The sequence below is a fragment of the Rhipicephalus microplus genome, chromosome 3, assembly GCF_043290135.1.
Source record: "Rhipicephalus microplus isolate Deutch F79 chromosome 3, USDA_Rmic, whole genome shotgun sequence".
In the NCBI taxonomy this organism is placed as follows: Eukaryota; Metazoa; Arthropoda; class Arachnida; order Ixodida; family Ixodidae; genus Rhipicephalus; species Rhipicephalus microplus.
Window position 1 is genome coordinate 6,210,001 of NC_134702.1, and position 22,500 is coordinate 6,232,500.

General features: G+C 45.8%; 1 protein-coding gene across 4 annotated transcripts in view; it reads left to right on the plus strand.

The window, feature by feature from the left end:
• Positions 1–22,500, plus strand: part of Rbp6 (RNA-binding protein 6) — a 361,701-nt gene that overhangs the window by 85,022 nt on the left and 254,179 nt on the right. The gene's annotated exons all lie outside the window — the stretch shown is intronic.

Here is a 22,500-nt window from a genome sequence, read left to right on the forward strand (position 1 = left end):
GCGAAATTCTCCTGTTCCAAAAAACAGCGCAGGCTCCGCGAATTAGGGATCTGGCATGGCCAAAAAATTCTCTTCTTTTATCTTTCCTTCTTTTGGCGAGTTGTATAGGATGTTTTGAGCTCCATCAACCACTCAGCACCGTCGGTAACACCATCGGATCTTCGATGAGCTGCACATTGTAGCCCTGCTTTATTGCACTTCTATCAATGTCAGTCGAATATTTTTTTATTTATTTTTGATAGTGGCCCACTAAGATGAGAGCATACCAGACACAGAGGTGTTATAAAGCGTTATAAAAGTTACCAAGTAAATACCGAGCATGTAAATACTTGATAAACAATGGCAAGAAAGAAAAGAAAAACTAACGGCACATTTTTTAAGTATACTCGTCGAGGGACTTTCAACGTTGTAAGTAAAACTGTAATGTCTACAATTGCACAAGCACTAGGCAATTATATAAATAAAGCAAGAACCTAAATAGAGGCAGTCGAAGCAATGATCGTTATAAAAAAAGAAGCAATTAATTTGTCTTTCGATTTGCAAGTGTGCGTAAAAAAGGAAACACAACTGGTGAGAGAAGGGCCAAGTAATAATTAACAGAAAGTTCACGTAATACAGTTAGTCGACGAATAAAAATGGCGGTTTAACTTGAAATGTAACACTCTACAGATGCACTCACTGTTCACACACGCACAGAATAAGAAGCACGAGCACACTACAGGGCAAAAATGTAAACAACAAGAACTAGTAAATTGTGAAGCTGATGAGGAAGAACTGAAATGTAGATTGTTATTAACGTTCCTAGTCGTGGGCCTGCCTTCGTCAGATGGGAATTATGATTGTGGTTATATCCAAAGCTTGCTCTCCTTCTCTCTTTTGTTGTGTGCTTGTGTAACTATGTGTGCAAATGAAGTAATAAGTATAGGGCAGTAGTTGCGATCACAAAGTATATAAGCACGTGATTCTAAGATCATAGAAAACAACAAATAAAAAATTAGAACGCCCTAAATAGAATATCGCGTCACAGCCTAGTGCCTTCCTTGCCAATTAGTTTGTTCATACGAAAATCTGTAGACATGCTGCGCAAGCAGTAATAACTGCACTCTATCCTGTCTCCCTTCTTTCTTTCTGATAGCCTAGCAAGTCCACATTTACTAAAGAAAGCAGGTTCGAGGGCATTATAGGCATCTTTCCGTGTTAATATTGTAGTAGAAAAGGAACCCGTTATGAAGCCTTGATCTACCTCATTCTCTTCGACCACTTTCGATTAGGGTAATATCGGTAAATCCCAGCTACCGTGAAAATATAACGGGAAACGTTTGATCTAACAATGCTGCCAGAACTCGCTCTGTAGGCCTAGCTTTTATTTTTGAGGCTAGATAGGAGGAAGTAGGAAATCAGCGGGAGTAGCCATCTACGTTGCGCAAATTCTCTTCGCCTGAGTGACACATGCGACAGGATTGAGCTTATCCAACCAGGCATGAGCGCCCGTCTGCGCTCCGCTGCGTCCCGCGCTTACGAGACAGTTGGCGGCCATCGACGTCCTGCATTCTCTGCTGTGCACGTCGTCATCTCGTCTCCGCCCGAGGGAGCACACATTTGTACCACTCCTGTCAGGGGCACAAACCTCGAAACTCGAGGATTACGCAGTGTGGAAGGGAACGCTCTAAGAGAAGCAGGAGGAGGTTTGCTACCCTACACTGGGGAAGGGATTAAAAGAAAAAAAGAAAGAACCGTCAGAGTACATGTGTACCCGTCCATTGCACGCTTACAAGTGGTCGCTTAATTCGATAGATAAAAAAACAAGAAACATTACAAAATGCTCGCGTCACATTGCTGGCCGGCTGAAAACTGTCTACAGGAAATACTGTAAGCTGACAAGGACAATGATCATGGGAGGGTCTCTACAAAACGCAGAGAACTTAAGATCTCCGTACAAAAGACATTGTTGACAAAATATTTTCGATGAAGTTGGGCGTAGTCAGTTCTGTTTATTGCATTTGCAAACGGCGCAAGTTGTTAATCAACAAAGTGCCTTGGATGGTTTTTTTCTCGTTACAATGCTACAACTTAGGTAGCGTAAAGTGCTGCGGTAAATTATGCCGTTCAGCGTCTAGTACACACGGACCGAAACGGGCTTTTGCGGCTTTGCGCTACATAAAGGGCAGGGTTACGCATTCTTTCCGTTTTTTATCAGCTAATGAAAATGTTTTTGAAGAGCCCGATACATTCGCTCATCCAACGTCCATAGCTACTTCTCAAACTTGTTCTCACAAAAATAAGTGGATAATGTAGTCACACGAGCCGCGCCTAAGCAATTTTTTTTTCTTTGCCAAATGGCCTACCAAATTTTGTGATGACACAATTCACCATAGAATGCCTCGTGCGACAGCTTGAAAGCCATTGGATAAAAAAAGTAGGGTGGTCGCATTGAAAAAAATATATGTATTCACATGTCTTGCAGGCAGCGTTGGAATTTCTAGCGTACACAGAGAAGTCAAGAATGACGACACTTTCCACTTTTGTTGATGGCTTGTCTTTTATTACGAGCGTCGACGCAGTCAACTGAAATGTGGAGCGCCAGCATCATACCGCTTTCACGAGTTCGTGTGTGTGTGTGTGTGTTTGGTACTTTTGGAAAATACTTGCCTGCTTGCTCTTTATCACGAGTGCCACACTGCGCCCCGCTTAATGCGTGCAGCATTGAAAAGACGAGCGTACCTGTTCGCGTGGCCGAAATGCCCGGGCGAAGGCAGCTTTTTGGATGAGTGGGCAGCGGCCGGTTACTTTTTATGCTGCACGAATTTTCGCAAGTGGGCTTAGATGCCGCGAAAAAAGTCTGGCAACTATTCCGATCGAGGTATCCGCGCAGCGATATCACTGTGTGTTTATGCGTATGCTGTGTCTTTATGGCATCCTCAACACAGTGACTCTATGTGAAGGCTCTTGGTATGAAAGACTCACTCTAGAAAACATGCGGCCTGGATTCTATGCGTAAACTGCAGCGGCGGCACGAGTGACTGGCGTTGAAGGACAGCAGTCGGAGCAGTGGTTTCCATCCATGGATACCTCCTTTAGGAACAATGGCATCACTTGTGGACCCCTTACGGGACCCCTTATGCGCATATGGAAGTGATGAGGAAGCACTCGCAATGAGGGAAAATGGGTGGGGGGGGGGGGTCACAAATTAACACAATATGCAGCATTATTTTCACCCTGGCAAATAATAGTCAAACTGATGTTTCATCCCAATTCGTTCTCGGTATATAGCTTGCGCATAAATTGTGTGGTCTGCAGGTGTACATTCTACTTGTTTCTAGATATGCTTGCTCTTCAAGTATGAAAGCCTAAAAAAGTACGCTTGCCTGGGTAACTTGCCTGGGTAATTAAGTAACTGAAACAAAAGCTTTGCAGCCATCTCATGGTGAAGAGGAAACTTTTCAGCTCTACCGCAATGCAGTGTCATTATGCCGCGAAGCATACCAAATATTAGAAGGGATCGCTTTCATTTGACATAGTATAACATAGCGTACCTCATAAAAGGCTCTTTGCTTTTTTTTGCTGTGAAGGTTGTTATGAAATGACAAGGTTGCCGCGATTTCTTCGCCGTTATGAGCCTGCGCGTTATTTATGGTGTAGTGGCTGCTTTGCGAGCGTAGTTGTATTAGTAGTCCCAAGAGAGGTTGCAACGGGTTCTATAAATGCCGCTCTTCTAGCTTGAGCTATGACTATGCTGCGCTTTTCGCTCAGGCCTGGCTTTTTTTTATTTTAAAACGAAAGCTGTTACGAGATCACGACAAGGGTCGCGCATGCCGTAGTTGTCCGCTGCCGTTGTCCGCAATCGCTATCCTGCAAAATTCTTACGCATCGTGATGTTCTTATACGACATATACTTGCAATAATGGCATCTTCCGAAGCCAGTTTAATCAAGACTCGTAGGTCCGCGTTAGTAATGGCTTCGGCAATATCATCTATTATCCCAGGGCTGACTTCTTTGCCCAGCGGTATAAGAGAGCGGATTTTCATCCCATTAAGTTCCGTTGTTTCACGCAGTCTGTCAAGCACAGTCGCATGATTGATGTCAATCGCTAGAATTTACTTGCGGCTATTCACTCTGACATTTTTTTTTACTTCGTTCGGCACCAGATTGATTGATTGATTTGTGGGATTTAGCGTCCCAAAACCACCATATGATTATGAGAGACGCCGTAGTGAAGGGCTCCGGAAATTTCCACCACCTGGGGTTCTTTGACGTGCACCCAAATCTGAGCACACGGACCTAGAGCAATTCCGCCTCCATCGGAAATGCAGCCGCCACAGCCGGGATTCGATCCCGCTACCTGCGGGTCAGCAGCCGAGTACCTTAGCCACTAGACCACTGCGGCGAGGCTCGTTCGGCACCAGTGCCTGTAGCTGTACAGACACGGCTTACTGGTTAAGGCGTCTCATGTTGTCACTACCGATAACTCGCGTGAAGAGGATGGTTAATAACTCGGTATTCCGCGAAGATCGCATGGTGGGCTCACTCGAATTGGGTGACGTGCTCAGAAATAGTCTCTTTCCCTTGTGGTTTCTCACGAGCTTGAAGTTGTCGTCCCCTGATTCTTCATTGCTGACGTGGCCGGGTTGAGTGTCATCGCTGTCAGTGCCGCTCTCGGAGCTGTAGCGCTTCCTGGAAGCAACACCCGTGGCCATTCCAGTGTCCAATAGTCTTCCGTCTGGCTCTACCTTCATCGCACACCAGCAGGAGACCGCGTTGACAGGCGAGGTGAAAATTATTCACAAAAAACCATGGAACTCAAACATTTGGCATTCTGCCATACTGGCACTTCGTCATGCACCTGATGAGAGGCATAAGACTTCGTCAGTGAGGGACACTTTATCGGTACCTGATAACTTGGCGGATGAAGGACAAGTTCTCGGCAGAGTCAGCACCCTGGGCAGTGCTACGCGCGTGCTGCTGAGCAGACACCGACAGCCCGAAGCGTGTCACCTGCTCGACACCATCACTCCAGCTCTCGCAAGCCTTCAGAAGTCTGCTGCTTCAAGGACGCAAGTGGCACCGTCATGGCTTCACCATCGGCAGAATTTTGGGTGCATAAGACTGCCCATACAAATCAATGCAACGAATGTGCTCAATTGACATGGGTGTAACTCACCGTCTCTGATGTTAGACACACAACTGCCGTTTTGTCGACGGCATGTGACATTTCTCTCCTTCTCTCTCTCTCTCTAACTTTTATTTCCCTTACCCCCTCCCCAGTTCAAGGTAGCCTACCAGGCTCAGCCATGATCAACCTCCCTGCCTTTCTTTCATCCTTATTCTCTCTCTTTCTCTCTCATAAGTCTGGGTGGTGTAGTGATCACTCCCTTCACTCGGCGGGAACCCAAAATCAGTAGGGGAGGGTAAGAAGGTTTGACGAATATGACACGCTGGTCAAGACATGAATAATGTTATGATTCCGTTGCGTGCGTCGTCAAACACTTCCCGCCAAACAGGGGCACATACTCGCGGGCAGGTATGTGCCATAGGTGATTGACACCTAGTAGCTACCCAGGAACGATGAGAACACACACGGGCAATTTTAATGCGTCAGCGTCAAGAAAAAGCTGACATTGGCAGCGTTGACCCGACGAATGCAAAGAGGGAATGCCAGGGTCCTAAGAGGAATCGAGCCCGAAAATTCTGCGGGCAATCAAGCAGTCTACGACAGAGCCACGCCAGGTCTCTGAGCAACTTTCCAAATAGGCCCTATTGTTCGTGAAACGTCAATAATGGTTGCAGTTGTGGCTATTCAATTTTAGAAATATTACATATGTACTCCCGCCCCGCCGCGGTGGTCTAGTGGCTAAGATACTCGGCTGCTGACCCGCAGGTCGCGGGATCGCATGCCGGCTGTGGCGGCTGCATTTCCGATGGCGGCGGAAATGTTGTAGGCCCGTGTGCTCAGATTTTGGTGCACGTTAAAGAACCCCATGTGATCGAAATTTCCGGAGCCCTCCACTATGGTGTCTCTCATAATCGTATGGTGGTTTTGGGACGTTAAACCCCACATATCATCATTACATATCTACTCTTAGGATACAGCCGTCACGTCGGGTTAACGTCAGTTGTAGTTAGGTGCCATGCACTGACCTTTATTTATGTAGCAGTGTCCACGGCTACCATCCACGCGAGAACCAGTGCTTCATGTCAGCTAATCGCTTCTGGTGTTACTAACACTTATGTTATTGTTGGAATCATTGCTCAAGTGCAAAGAACTGGTTATGTAAGCACCGGCAACTGTTCAACGTATGTCTGTGTCTGTAACATGTGTACATATATTTAGCATCATTTTATAATGTGTCGCCCAATAAAAAAATTACAACATGGTCATAAGCTCCCCTCCTCACTCTTCGCCCCGCTGCGGTGGTCTAGTGGCTAAGGTACTCAGCTGCTGACCTGCAGGTCGCGGGATTGAATCCCGGCTGCGGCGCTTGCATTTTTGCTGGAAGCGAAAATTCTATAGACCCTGTGCTCAGATTTGGGTGCACGTCGAAGAACCCCGGGTGAGCAAAATTACCGGAGCCCTCCACTACGGCGCCTCTCGAAATCGCATGGTGGTTTTGGGCCGTGAAACTCCACATATTAATCAATCAGTCTTCATGCTTCGTATCACGCAGATTCTCAAGGTACGTGAAATCTGCGTTTTTTTTTTTTTTGAGGGGGGTGGTGAGTTTGGTGGGCCGCAGTTGGACAACCACTATTTTTTATGGTACCACATAACAACAACAAAAAAACTTCGCAAACACTTCTTTTTTATCGCATTGCCTAACGGAATAGTCGCGCGACCAATTGTGTCACATGTCTGCATATTTGCGCAAGCGGTTACAACATAAACAAAAGGGAACAAATGGTATAAAAATGTAAAGAAACGCTTGATTCAGTTATACATGTAGTAGCAACAGAGATAGCAAACATTTATACAATTTCAAAATTAAAAACTGCACGTAAAGCTCTTCATGACCATAGAAAAATTATTCGCCTTTTTCACATTAGTTGGAATGGTACTCCAAATGAGAGCGCCTTGAAATTCTATGAGCCGTCGACCGTAGGCATTTCGTGCAACCGGGAAATTAAGGAATTGTTCTCTGCAGCTCTTAGCGCACAGGCAACGTAAAGGTGCTTAATGAGAATGGGCCGTTATGTTTCGTTACTTTATTCCCTTTATCAGATACACTTGACACGTGAACAGATTCCAGTAATAGTATACACACATGTCTAAACAGTTTCAATATTTACAGCGCGATACGAATCCACGGAAGAGGGCTACAAAAGACAGTCATGAAGCGCTGACCGACAACTAATCCGTTGCCTGTCCGAGTGTGTCTTATGCGCCTTTCTTCTGTGGTGTCGTATCGCGCTGCAAATAAGAAGCTTGAAACCAACTCGCCCAACATATTGCATTTGAAAACGGTTGTTTTGTACAATCCGTCCTCTTTGAAACTGGTATGATCCTAATTACACTGTTGTGTAGGCGGCTGAAACATTTCAAATGAGTTTTATATGCACTGCCTAGTGATGCTACGCAGTAGTTCAAGAACATTCACGGGCGGCTTTTAGGGGCATGTGACACACATATGCTAGCTTGGGTCATATCTTTTGTAAAATGGAATGAGTACGTAATGATTAGAGCAAAAAAAAAACGTATCCATACAAGACGCCTTGCTTGCTGATGTTATGTTCTTTCGCAGTCATTATTTTATGATCTCATAGAACAAGGCAATGTCTTAGGTATGCCGACTGTATATCAGTCTCAAGTGTGACATACATTTCTGCTATGTGAAGTGTGAAACGCAGCTTAGCTCGGTTGGCGACAAGGTGTCGTTTATTTTTCTTACATATAAACCTATCCATCATATAGGAGTACTTGTCCTAAGTTGTATATCATCTTTCTTGTCGCCGCTGTGGCTCATTTCTTATGGAGTTCGACTGCTCCCCTGAAGGTCGCGGCATGGAATCCCGGCCGTGGAAGCCGCATCTGGATGGAGACAATGCGCTAGAGGCTCGCGCATTTAAATATAAGTGGGCGTTAAGAACACCAGGTAATCGAAATTTCAGGAGGCCTCTTTTGTACATGGCGCGTTCCGCACAATCATGCCGTGGTTTTTTGGATCTAAAAACCGAGAGGTTATATTTACGTCACTTCCTTTTTTTTTTGCCGCGTTGCGATTATGCTGGATCTTGTTGTTCGTTAAATTTCTGCGTAAGCTGTTTATTTGCAGGATTTGACAACATCTGTACGTGGCGCCACATCTCAGCGGCAGCAAAGGCGTCGTGCCTCAACTGAATGGGCAATAGGCGAAAAATATAATATTTTAAGCATGAGCCAGTTATCAACCACAACTCCGGGATGTGTAAAACAGAGAACTACTGCAACATTTCAGTGAAATTTCAGCATCGCACTACAAACCCGCAGGCTTCCCAGGACAATTGAACACCTCCCATCGCAAATGCATGGGGCCCCATTGTAGAATATTGAATACTCCGGGAATCTAGGCGGTGTCTCGTGCGACACTATAACTTTAACATGTTGTTAAATAATTATATGCTGTCTACAACCGGGAGTTGTTTTCGATAACTAGTTCTTTTTTTTTGTCAGGTATGTTTTTTCCCGCCTATTTTTCATTCAGTTGCAGCAGGCGCGCCGCTGTCGCTGACGCGAGATAGCGCTACGTGCCAAGGTCCCGAGTGTCCCAAAATCCTGGTCGTGTGGACCTAATGCATAGGGGCGCGGGTTTCGTTTCCAGTCACAACGGCTGCTTATGAACGGGAGAGAGATGCAAAGAACAATCGTGTGTTTAGGTGCATGTCAAAGAACCCCGAGTCGTCCAGGTCAGAATCTACAGATGACTGTCTTCGCCCCACATGAAAAAAAAAAAAAAAACACTCTTTATAAATATGTTCCTGCGCTGCACACTAGTCTTAAGCATTGTTTTCGTGAGGCACCCCATGTGGTCACCGTGTGTCGAAGCGTAACCGGGGAGCAAAAATTGTGTTTTAGAATTGGCATCCAGATTCTGGTCATTTCGAAGATGTGTTATAACTGTAGCGCCAAGTCTTCAAAAATGACCTGTAGATGAGTTACGGAAAATATTTTGTTACAAATGTTAAAGACAATGGATGCGACTCCTTCCCTCTTTACCTTCTCCCCTCTGCGTAGTGAAATGCGGTCTGCTGGTTGAGATGGGCTTTAGACCTCCGGTCCAGATTAATCCGGAGTCCCCTACAACGGCATGCATATATAAGTGGTTCGGGCACACAAAACTCTGGAACTAAGTCATATGTCATATTATAGTGAAAAATTGACCCCCCCTCCCCCCCCCCCATGGTGACCTAGAGTATTGATGGGGCTCGACTTTCGACGAAAAAGTCGTGGGATTAAATCCCGGCGTCCGCATGTTCGATGCTGGTTCACTTAGATTTGGGCGCACTTAAAGGTGCTTGAAATTTCTGAAGCTATCAATTACGGCGTCCCTCATATCCACATCGTGGTTTCGGGACGTTGAACACACGCACAAAAAAAAAACGAATAACTGATTTGGTTCAGCATGTAGAGAACTGTGCACTTGTGCTGACCACTGCATTATTCGCGTCATGTCCCGTGTTTACATCAGCATAGTTTGCTCGGACAATTCGAGCTTGATTGATTGACATGTGGGGTTTAACATCCCAAAACCACCATATGGTTATGAGAGACGCCGTAGTGGAGGGCTCCGGAAATTTAGACCACCTGGTGTTTTTAACGTGCATCCAAATCTGAGCACACGGGCCTACAACATTTCCACCTCCATCGGAAATGCAGCCGCCGCAGCCGGGTTTTGAACCTGCGACCTGTGGGTCAGCAGCCGAGTACCTTAGCCACTAGACCTCCGTGGCGGGGCCGGAAAATTCGAGCTGTTTCTTGTGTATTTCAAACACGTACCCGTTCTTCATGCCGCGCCAGACCTTTTGCCGATTAATGTGTAACCTCTTTATCGTAGTATATGTAGCTTTAAAATATTTACCAGGGGCGAAAAGGGGAAGATGGGTGCTTCCAATGAACACTTGCAGGCCTTCACAATGTCTCGGCCGAAGCTTACCAAACTTGTCATGTGCCTCACGTGTCTCTACACCGCCCTATTTAGATCATAGAAGCGTTGACCTTGTCTCACCACACTCAATCACTCGTTTGAATTGCGAGTTAGAGTGGGACAGACACGTTTACTTCGCGATTGTGGCGGCTCACTTGGAATCATCGAATGCAAATTAAGACAAGATCCGGTTAACCTACGTAACCACACTAGTAGGGCTGAATACGCGCCGGCCATATAACGCACAAAGTCAACGGCATTTAACCTGTGCTATTCCTGGTTACTCGCTTCTTATATTCTCATTGTTCGTTTTAAACTGGCGTTTCAGCATTAGCTTTGCATGTTTGTATAGTGTACTATAGCAGTAATTCAGATTTAATAACAAGCTATCTACATTTTCACCTTATATTCTGACTGCCTTTTTCACACTTGTCGTCTTTTCATCTGGTAGCAAATTGTTGTGGCGTACTTTTTCCTGTTCGTTGGTACTTGCGATAACTGTACTTCGCCTCCTCGGAAGTTAAAGCCAACAGTTAAGGCAAAAGTTATGGATGTATTCACTGGCTTAAGCTTTTGATAGTCTCCCTGACATTTGCGCATCGGGTGAGCAATGCGGAAAGACGGTAGTGCCGAAAAACAACTTAAGTGCATGGCTGCAGTCATGGATCGAAGCTGGCACCTCGAATTCCTGATGTCATCATCGTGCGACCTGTAAGTTATCAACCAATGCTTGCCTTTGCTTCATATTTGCGTCTTAACGCTTCGACAGCAATGTGTTCGTCATTGTGCTGTGCATTGTACTGAAAGTTTTGTTGAATTACCTGCGGAATAGAGTTAGCAGACGTGACATAATGAGCAGCTGGCCTGACTAGCAGCGCCAAAAGCGTACCTGATTTTCATTCCTCAGTTTAAGAGGGCTCAAAGCGTTGACCTACACCAAGTTCTGATTGAAGTGGGTGGCAGGCATCGGTGCTACCACGTTGATCTGTAACCACAGTGAAAGCATTTGCAAGCACACCACGTAAATGCGAAGAACCATATATATGATATAACGCATGCCATACAAGCGCAAATATCTGAGCCCTGCAAGGTGTAAGGTGGCATTATATGTGGAACTATGTCTAACTGCGCGAGCCTGTGGCTTGCTCACAGCCCGTAGCTTTGGTAGCACAGCGCTGTAGCGGAGAGCTGCAGTACAGATTATAATGCATCGTATGTTCGTGCTGTCACCCCTTATTTGACACCTTCGAATGATGGCTTTCAGGGGTAATGTGAATAAATGCATCTTAGAAGACGTGTGCATGCAATATATAACAAACCAAACTGACTAGTCTTCTGGCTTCACCGTCAGTGCCAGTGCTTTATCGTCGTTGGTTGTGTCTTTTAGCTCCGGTAGTTCGCCTCTGTGTGTTCTGAGTGTTATGCCATCGAATGAATCAGTTCCATCCGTATCGATCGGTGTCTCTACATAAGTAGAGCAATAACTTGTGGTTGATATGAAAAACTAGCTAGCTATAAATGAAAAGAGGACAATTTCTCAGAGAGCTGTGCACAGAAGTCTTGTGCGAACGTTGCTGTCCGAGAAGGACGAGAAGTTCGCTTCTCGTAGTAGCCATTCTCGCTCTTTCAACTTCGCGGGGCCCATTCAGCCCATGTGCTGCTCTTTATCATCAACGAAAGGCGCGCTATAGTGCGCGCGCGACTCAAGAGCACCCGTCAACGCCATGACAAATGACCCATTATGCCACAATTTTATTGCATTTGTCACATTCACTCTTTGGACAAACTATGCACGCAGGTTCGAGGGAATGTCGTAAGTTAAAAAAGAGCACAAAATTAACCTAGGCAAGCACAGTGAGGCTTGCATTGACTTCGGCCTCCGGAGGACATCTGACAATGCGGTTATCGTCTTAGCGCTTAAGTGAACAGTCCGACCATTTGCTAAGGTAATGCAACTGCTCTTGCTTGATGTTGATAAGCCTGACCAAAAGCCGGCTTCTAATCGTTTAGGAAGGGAAATCCGGTACCATTGTGTTGTGACCTCGTTACGGACATTGCGCTTTTGGCAGTTTTGTTTTTAGCCATTATTTTGACGCATATTTTTTGGTCTTTGCCACAACGGAAGCTTCGATGGCTTGGAAAAAAAAAACCAAAAAGAACCCCAACAGCAGGTATTATTAGGAGCCATACCTGCATTGATAAACTTCAGGACACAATATTGCTGAGCGGCACCGCTCTCTGACTCAGATTGCAATAGTGCGAAGTGCGCTCTTAATCCGAGCCAGGGGGCGCTTGTCCGAACGTGCAGCCGCTAGCCAGAGCAATCGGAGACCGCAAGACGAAATACGTCACTGTACATTCTTTTGCTAAGAGACGATGCGTGGGAGTCACGTAATAACATGTCGCTCGTGGTCCGAGATCAGTGACAGCGCTTCACAGCGCTTTGAGAGAACCAGTCGAGCGTACTGAGAGTGCTGGATTTCGAACAGCTGGACGTTACCATATCTCAGTGGTCTTGAACACTCAGAAACGAGCAGTCAAGTCTACTATTACTGTATCTCTGCTACACTCAAGGAGTAAAAAAAAATGGCTCAGTTATGGCTGCCTGTGTGTGCGTAGTGAGAGGTATACGGTTAATTTTCCTTTTTGGTTTGGTTCTGTGTACGGCAACGCTTCTCGAGGCGTGCGGCTCGTTCTTGCTCTGCTCGCTCGCTCCTCTTGGTTTTCTTCTGACGTCGAAATCTGGCTTGTCGCTTTCCCCGCCCAACTTTCCATATCTGCCGACGAATCCCGTGCAGCTATATACACAATGCAGCGCCGGCGTCTTCTCGCAGGGCTCTCGCCCCACGTCATGCAAGATGGTTCGGCGAGCGGCACTGCCAGCCCAGTCGCTGACAGGCAACGGCGCACCTCGTGGTGCAGCCACCGGCCACGGAATACTGTCAGTGTAGCTCTCACTACGCAAGGAAAAGAAATAGAACGAGACATTGGGTACAATGACGTCCTTCCGTGCACACAAAACAATTTCTCACCTTTGGGGGTATAAAAAGTGCGCGAAGCCCCGCTGCAAATTAGAGCATCTTATGTGGACTGGAGCAAGCACCCTACACAAGCCGGACGTAAAAGATGTGTACTCACCGGAAAGGTGCTACAACTGAAAAGTGTGGAATTGTCCCTAAGGGTGTACATTCTAGAACAAAAGTTTGTGAACCACGAAATCGTGGCTCGCTACCTCTTGTATTACAAGGGACGATTAAGGCTGAAAGAATGCATCATGTGCACTGCGATTGTTGAAGTCGAGGGAAATGTCCGTAAAATGTTTTTGTTCACAAAAGCAAAACATGCGATAAACTCGGATAAGTGATTGATGTTGACAAAAAAAATCTATTGCAGGGCATTTCTCTACTGCAGCTTTCCGCATTAGCTTCAGCTATTTCTGTCACGACGCGCAATATGATTCGTTTGATATTACGACTCGAAATATGATTACTTTGATATGGATCGAAACTGAAACTGAAATTTCATCATCAGGGAAGGAAGAAAACGAGAAGGCAGGGAGGTTAACCAGACGCATTAGTGGTTAGCTACCCTGGGCTGCAGCAATGAAAAAGGGGTGTAGAAAGATGAGAAGGAGAGAGAGAAATAATGAAGGAAACGACCAGTAAATGCGCTCATGCACATGTAGCGGTGGCAAATGCGTTCACCTAGGCCTTCAATTTTTTGTCGCAGGCCTCGCGGACATCTAGTCAGGCTTATCTTTGGGATGTATCCCTATTTATAAAATTTTTCTACGTTTTTTTTTCCAACTTTTTGGTGCTTATTAAGTGTAGAATTTTCGTAAGGGTCTGAAAAAGTTACGTATTACGCGGCCTAATAACAGGCATTACTGAGTAATCATGCTTTTACAACTAGAAAGAATATAAAAACTATAGTTTACGCTAATTACTTTCTTTCATGTAACAGAAATTTGGTGCTCTGCTTGCTCGCTTGAAAGTGAATGTAGTTATACTATGCAAGAATATTATATGGTGAATACTGCGGTGAAATGAAACTTAATTGCCGTAAGTGTTTCGCGTGGACGTGCGTATCACCATGAACGCACTAAGTGATTGCTGCTCCGCGAAATAAAGATGAATTTTGCATTTTAGTGAACATGAAGTTCCCGCTCGCCGCGTGCCTCCACCGTGCATTATCAATGTCAAATACCAAAAGACATAGTGAAAAAAGAGCGACGACTATAGGATTGATAATCAGACTAGTTAGTCTGCATTCATCTTTACGGAAACAACGTGCCGCAAAGGGACGAACAGGGAATTCGTGTTTTTTTTTTCGCATTTTCTACGTACCAATTTTCATGGGAGTGATTCTAGTGACAAAAATGCTTGACGAAATGGGAACCTGATCGAAGGATAAATAGCTATCAGTCGGTAAAAAAGGGGTACTTATATCTCCACTGCGAGTAATGCAACGATTTCAAGATCAAGTGGTGTGCGCAAATTAAAGACAAGGACAGAGAAAAGATAAGACCGGAACAAGCGCGAACTTTCAACTGAAATGGGCTATTCGTCAACCTTCAAAAAACATAGTCACGTGCACATGATCAAAACCAAAACAGCTTACAAGAAGCCCAGTAGAAACTTACGTTCACTATCAAATAAGGAAATTGACGTGTCGCTAACACAAGCATTACCTCTTGCAGAAATACAAAAGACTTGCAACAGTTAGCGTGCTGTGGTATCACTGTTCCTATCCAAAATCTTAACTTCTATAAAAATTGGTGAGCACCTTCAAGCTTGGCAATGTGCAGGCAAATACGTGTTCCCGTTATTTATTGAGTGAAAACTCGTGTTCCCATGCATCGCTCACGCAACGCCCTGTATGGCCTACATGAAAATTCCCACAAGACAGCAGCATTTCATAGACAACGCCAGTCGCACATTTTACATACGCAAATGCGTGCTTCTTTCCATAACTGCTGGATTTCTTCTCGTCAGAGAAGATTCTGGGACAAAGTCCTGCCATATTATGCGGCGCGGAGAACACCATCGGTACATCGTTCATACTCTCTATCTTCTACAGCGAAAGCTGTTATCAGATCATAACTCGGGTCACGCGTGTCGCCATAGTTGTCCGTCGCCGTCGCCGGTGTCCGTAACCAGCTTGTAATCAGCCAATCCTTTTTGGAGTACTGCTTTATTCCTAAATGAGGGGGTGTGAGTCACCAATGTTTAAAGTAAAAAAAAATAGAACGTCAACGAAAATGTGCTCTATTTCCTGACAGAGGCATAATTGCATGCTTTTTTTATTCGGTGGAAAATACGCTAATTCAATTTCCATTCCATTCCTCCAAGCTTTCTCACCATATCAATCCGCTTGTTTTTCGGGGTCGCGAAAATGTCGAATGATTCCGAATTCATTCCAATTCAGGAGGGGCAACTCCGCAACACTGGCTCCTCAACAGAACATATCCAAAAGCCAAGTCTACTTGAACCCAGCAGGATACGACGTAAAAGACGACATACGTCTGAAACAAATTTTCTTAGCTTGCGGTGGGCTAGATATACGCACGACTAATAAAAGAAACAGGCCAATTTGTCTACGGGTGGACCAACTTGCATCGCAGACTGGTCACAGCGTGTCCAGGATCACGTGAAGCTGTCCGGCAACAAGGCTGATACTCGATCGTCCTCGTCATGTCACTGCACCTGGAGAGGAGCCCTCGTCTGTGCGGCGCTTTCTCCAGAGCAGCAGGGGCGGCAGCTCGCAGTGCAACCGTGCGCACAAATTGATTGAGCCCCGCCGGGGTCGCTGAACCCGCGCCGGGGCTAGCCGCCGTGTGCCAGTTTGGGCAACCTTGAGAACGATACGAAGGTGTTCAGTTTTTTTTTAAATTTTCGTGTCAGATTTTCTAGTCGCCAATAAAATGCTTGCTATAGCGGCACACAGTAAGCTTTCCAAGAAATAAGATTGAACCCTTACGAGCATGGGGCCTTGTTTGACCAATGTACGGCTTTGCCTGCAGAACATGTACACATACGACGGTATACTTTCAAATGAACAATTACGTATCGCAACACTGAGCAGTTGCACTTCTTGCTGTGCGAAATATATATATATATATATGAGATCTAAAAGACGATAATGTCAAGGAAGGTATAGGGGAAGTTATTAGGCCAATTTTAATGTAAATGAGAATAGAGAAAAGTGGGTGAAAAGATAACTTGCCGTGGGCAGGATCCTGCCTTCAAATCCTGCCCACGGCAAGTTATCTTTTCACCCACTTTTCTTTATTCTCATTTACATTAAAATTGGCCTAATAACTTCCCCTATACCTTCCTTGACATTATTGTCTTTTAGATCTCATTAATATTGTGTAAAAACACGAAAAATGAGCCCTTAAATGCACACTTGTTTCCTATATATATATATATATATATATATATATATATATATATATATATATATATAACATTTTCAGTTCCTGTGTGGTTCACTTGGCATTTGGAGGTTTGTCTGCACATGCGATTACATGTACTATTGATATACAGACATCAAAATAAACAACAAAATTTATTGGAATTCGCAACACAGGTTATGACGCTAACCACTACACAACACCACTTTTCGAAGCCCCCTGAAAGAAAACGGGTTTATATAGGCACCGATGGTTTTCTGCGTTTGTTTATCCGTTGGTACAACAAGATCTTTTACATTAGACGTCGGCCTGCACTCATTCGTGAGCAAATGTTCGCGAAATCATGAACTTGGACGTCATGCAGCAGGCTTCCGGTAGTCATGTGGCGCTGTCTTCTATATTCGATCTTGATTCATAATTACAGCGATTGTGCTTATATTAGATCTGTTTGTAATAAGATGCCTTTGTGGACACAGGGCTGCGGTGTCCTCACGCACATATATGGGGAGGCGGCCGCCTTCCTTGTTCATAGGAGTGCACAAAGTCAGTACCCTACATTTACTTCGCCCCCCCCCTCCCCACGCGCGCCAATGCTCGCACATGCACATTCACGACGACGTGGTACTATAGCCGCTCAGTGCAACCCACGTGTCAGTATCCGTACATACGTCGAAAACGTCGGGGATGTGCCCGGTTCAACTGCGAACGTAATTAGTTAAATTAGTTAACAGACATCTTTCGAAAGGTTCAAAAAGTGAGCTAGTTGGTAGTTCATATTCGTTCAGAGAAGTGGGAGCGCGGAGCCACACAACAGACAAGGGAGGAACCACGTGGTACGCAGCGCTCCGCACTGTGCGGTTCTTCCTCTGTCTATCGTGCATTGCCGCGCTCCACTTCGCTGAACAGTAATCTTTCAATATTAAGGCGTTGTCATCGCACGTCTTGTGTTCACAGTTCACACGTGTTGTGTTTAGTACGTCTTACGTTCGCAGTCTTTCCTTTGGAGGAGGAAATAGTCTTTTTCGGGTGACGGGGCAGTTACTTTGTCAAACTTTCCAGAGCAATATACACACAGGAAACGCACAATAATTCAGATTTCATAAGACCGCCGAAAATGCCCGAATCCACCGAATGTCAAATTCTGGATGAAAGAAACGACAAATATATCAATAGATTCTAACTCTCTGCTTGAATATGCAAATTGTTTCTGTTCTTAGTATGGAGAGTGTAAAAGCAGCAATTTAGGCCATCCCGTGTCTGAAATAGTCTGAAACGGGCTCTGCATCGAATCCTCACTGCGTACCGTCATCATGAACACTATACCACGTGCGTGTGACAATATTTTGTTCGCCGGTAAAATCACCTTCAACTGAGTTGTTCATCGATCACAATGTAGCGAGCCAGCACGTGTAACTGCGGCTGAAAACCCTTTATTTTCAACATATTCCGCTACGTTTGCGTTTGGTAATATTGCGCGCACGCGGCATCAAGTTCTACTCCATCTGTAAATATAACATCTCGATTCTTGCGTCCCAGAACCACGGTATGGTTCTGGTGGACGCCGTAGTGAACGACTCTGAAAATTTTGAGCGTCTGGTGCTCTTTCAGCTGAACTGACATGGCATAGTGCACGGGCCTCTACCTTTTCTCCTCCACCGACCGCCAGGATCGACCTCGCGACCGTCGGGTCGGCAGCCGCGGCCACCCTGGCTAATGTTCCACCGCAGCGGACAATTGCGTCTGTTCCATACGTGCTTACTTCTCTGTGCGAGCCCAACCACCTCTCCTGATATCTTTGTAGGTATTTTGACCTCATTGTTCCCACTTTCGGGATGTCCAGATGTCGCGTGAGTACGAGAATGGAGGCCAGCTCGCCTAAAAAGCGCACAGTTCAGTTCTCTGCGTTCCCCCTGCGGTTGTCTAGTAGTCAAGGTACTCGACTGCTGACCTAAAAGGTCGTGGGATCGAATCTCGGCGGCGTTTTCGATGGAGGCGAGAATGCGTGAGGCCCGTGTGCTTAGACATAGAAGCACGTAAAGAACCCTAGGTGTTCAAACTTTCCAGAGCGCTCCACTATGGTGCCCCTTATTATGATATCGTTGTTTTTGGATGATAAATACAAACAACTATTGGCAAAGCTTCCCGTTGTGATAGTCAATTGAGATAGCTCTAAGTCGATATCATACCACGCCCTGTTCGCACTAAAATTGACCTTTTCTTCAAGTAACTCAATAGATACTGCCACCCAGGCCGACATACTTCAAGCCTTCGAGGATGACGTCATGAAGTTTTGTGCCAATAACGCCAAATAACACCAGCGCAGATGATTGCGTTTACCAAGCTTAGCCGATGAACGGAAGTCACTGGCAAGTGTCTATGACACCGTGATTCCAACAACGACACCGTTCCAATGTGCCGTGATGTTACTGCGTATGCGCCTCAGAATATCTGAAGTGTCGGGAAGAATGTGTCTGGTGAAGGACGTTCGAGCGATTCTGGATGCACGTGCAACTGCTGCAAATGACCTTGTCGGATTTCGCAGCTCTGCTCGGCGATGCCATGAACGTGCGTCGGCTGCCGTTGTAGGGCGAGAACGTGAAGCGGCGTGGACCACCTCGCAGTGCGGGGCGCACGTGTCGGCCACTTTACGTCGATGGCAAGAAATTAAATCAAACGCCTCACGGCGCAGTGACACTCTGTTGTAAATATGATCGAAACCGTTAAAGCGATGAAAACTGTGAAAGGCAAACAATGTGTCTCCACATTTGTGGTTATGCCACATCGGTGAATCAATCATTCAGTGCACACACGCATAGGCAAAGGCGTTTAACTATTCTGAGGGAGCGAGTCAAGCCTGACTATTGCATGACGCGCGCAAAAAATATAGCAGCTTTAGCCATAAAACAACGCCTGGGTTCACTTGTGTGCGACATACAGCGAAGAAGCTCTCATGTTTTGCACAAATTCAACCGTTTGAAGGCCTCGTGCGACCACTCTCATTCTTTTATGTATTTTCAACAAAGCGACCGGACTTAAGGGAAGTCCCAACTGCGTGGCGCCATATAAGGCATCACACGCACGTACGAAGCTGCATTTTTTGTTGGTACCTTTGATGAGAGATGGCCGAGACCTTCGTGTGATAGGTGGGGAGTTTGACACGTGCACTCGCCCCTTATGCGCTCCAGACAGTGTGACGCCTCGTGCAAAATGGCGCCTGCACGGGGTCAACTTGAAGCACTGGCGTAGCTCTGTGGTGCAACACTTGCCTATACTGCACAGGGTGTCTAAACTCCATACCGGATCGTAGCCCGTTTTCTAAAGCAATGCTTCGATGTTACGTGAGTTTCTGCACCGCGCCGGGCACGTTCTTCAAGAAGATTGTCGAATGAGAAACATCGACCTTTCTCCTTCATAATTATCGGCATCAGAATTTGTAATTCTGATCGGTTATACTTTCTGAACGATGTGACATCGTCATTTAGGGCTGCTAAGGCATGTGCCCAACGCCATCTCTGCGTTATTGAATCAATGCAGGCAGATGCGGAAGACGAGAAGCATGCGCTGATATATGGGGTAACGTAAAATATACGGGCCCGGGTTAACTAGATGAGAACCGCATTTGTAGACACTATACCGGGAAGCAGAGCGATGAGACATGTTAATTATGGTACGCAAAAGTTTTATTGATTCCACACTACGGAAAATGATGTTGGATTTTATTCGTGGATAGAACCAAAGCTCGGAAAAGCAGCGCTCAGCTGAGACAAATTTAATGGACGGCTTCCTTTTTCACAGCTTCCGGCTCTACTTCGTTGCACAGGGTAATGATATTTTCGAGTCATTGTTATTCTTGAGTAATAAACATCGTATGTCTTCAAACCATACGAAATCTCAGTGCTTTACATACTGTTGAAAAGCGGAAGCAGTGTGTAGGGAGTAAGTGGCACCTATTTTGCCAAGTGCGCAAAAAACCTCGCGGGTTTCTCTGAGAGAATAGATATTTATAGGGGATGTGTGACTCTGCGGCGTTTATAAACTCCGCACCCGATGCATGGACGGGACGTTGATGGAGCTGGCTCCCGTTGACACTGGCGTGCTCCATCAACGCAGTCGGCGGTGACGCGAAGGACGGCGAAACAAGGCCGCAGCGGGAGGAGGTCGCCGTCGCAGCGCGGAGCACACAGAGGACGATGGGTCGCACTGTCTTGAACCGATGGAGCGCGTCTTTCCTTCGAAGACTTGCAATTTATTCGCCCAATCGCGGATACGTGCTACCACCAATGACAGCGTCACTAGACGCAATCTGGGCGTGTGTTCTTTTTTTTTGTTGCTGTTCTAAAGTATTTCCTAACACAGCCTATCGGCGTTAACTGCGACGAATCCGCCACCATACATGCTGTGCGGCGAATGTCTAACTAGTAGTGAAATATTATCTGGATTGCTACGTCCCTGTCACGACATGATTATGGGAGACGCCGTAGTGGTGGGCGCTGGACATTCTGACCGCCTGGCGTTTTTAGCGTGTAGTAACATCGCACAACACGTGGGCCTCTTGCATCTCGCCTCCACCTTTATGCGACCGCCGCGGCTGACAACGCACACGCTACCTTCAGGCAAGCGGCTGATCACCATAACCACTCCTCCACCGCATCGAACGTAGTATATCTACGCACGACGTTTTTTGCCGGCACCGATATGGAAGCAGTGGCGCCAAATGCGGCGTCCAGGTTTTTCAGTATAGCTCAGATTTGGCATTCTTTGTGGCCAACAACTACAACGTGGGGTGATGTAGTTGCACAAAGCTAGTTTTTTTTTTGTTCTTTTGGTCCGGCGTGTACGTGCGGGCTTGCTGGTGGCAGCCTTCAACTCTAAAGGCCGCTGAGTAAAAGTAGAGTCATTAACACAGTTATCTTTCGCCACCAGCTTTACATTTACCATCATCGGCCACTCTAAATAGTTTTGCAACACTTTGAAAGTAACTAACACATGCATGCAGCACTGCGCTCACAGTGCTGCGGTGAGGTATTGCGAGCTATTATTGCAAGTTACAGTTTCGAAAACGTCTGCAAACTTTGGGCATAATTATAACCTTTCTTCACTGCGTCAGGTTCACATAGCTTGCACACCTTACGACTGAAGCAGCACGTACCAAAACTCCCAGGTGTGCATTAGGATATGGCTCACCACAATGCAGATGTGTACCTCGATTCCATCTTTGTCTTGGTACCTTCAACGTGAACGACACGTGAAGTTCTAGACAGTGATGTTTGCCAAGGCGTCATTTCAAACAAAGTCATCCTACCCATAAAAATTCCTTTACTGCAAACGAAAACCTCCGCGTTGTCGTTGTTCCTGCTTGTGAAACAAAAAGTGACAGTTCTCGACAAGTTCGAAGCAATGAACTCGGCAGCCACGAATTCGAATGGGTCATGCCAATAAAAGCTCACTTTTTCAGACCTGGTGTATCTCTGTGGTAGAATGCTTTAGTGTCACGCAGAATGCTTCGGTTCGATTCCAGCTGGGGCCCTGACATTTATTCTTTGCATTCGTCGGTCGACGCTACTGATGCCGGGTATTTCTTAACGCTCGTGCGTTAGGATTTCCCATCTGTGTTTCCATCTGTGTTTCCCATCTGTGTTTCACATACCCGCATACCAGCGGCACATACCCACCCGTGGGTATGTACTGCTGTCTGGCGGGAAGTATTTGACGACGTACGCGACGGGATTGTGACATTATTCATGTATTGACTAGCGCGTCTTATTCGTGAGACCATCGTATCCTCCCATGCTAATTTTGGTTCACGGCAAGTTAAGGGGGTGACCACGAGAGCACCCAAATGTAAGCGGCTACATAGATAGATAGATAGATAGATAGATAGATAGATAGATAGATAGATAGATAGATAGATAGATAGATAGATAGATAGATAGATAGATAGATAGATAGATAGATAGATAGATAGATAGATA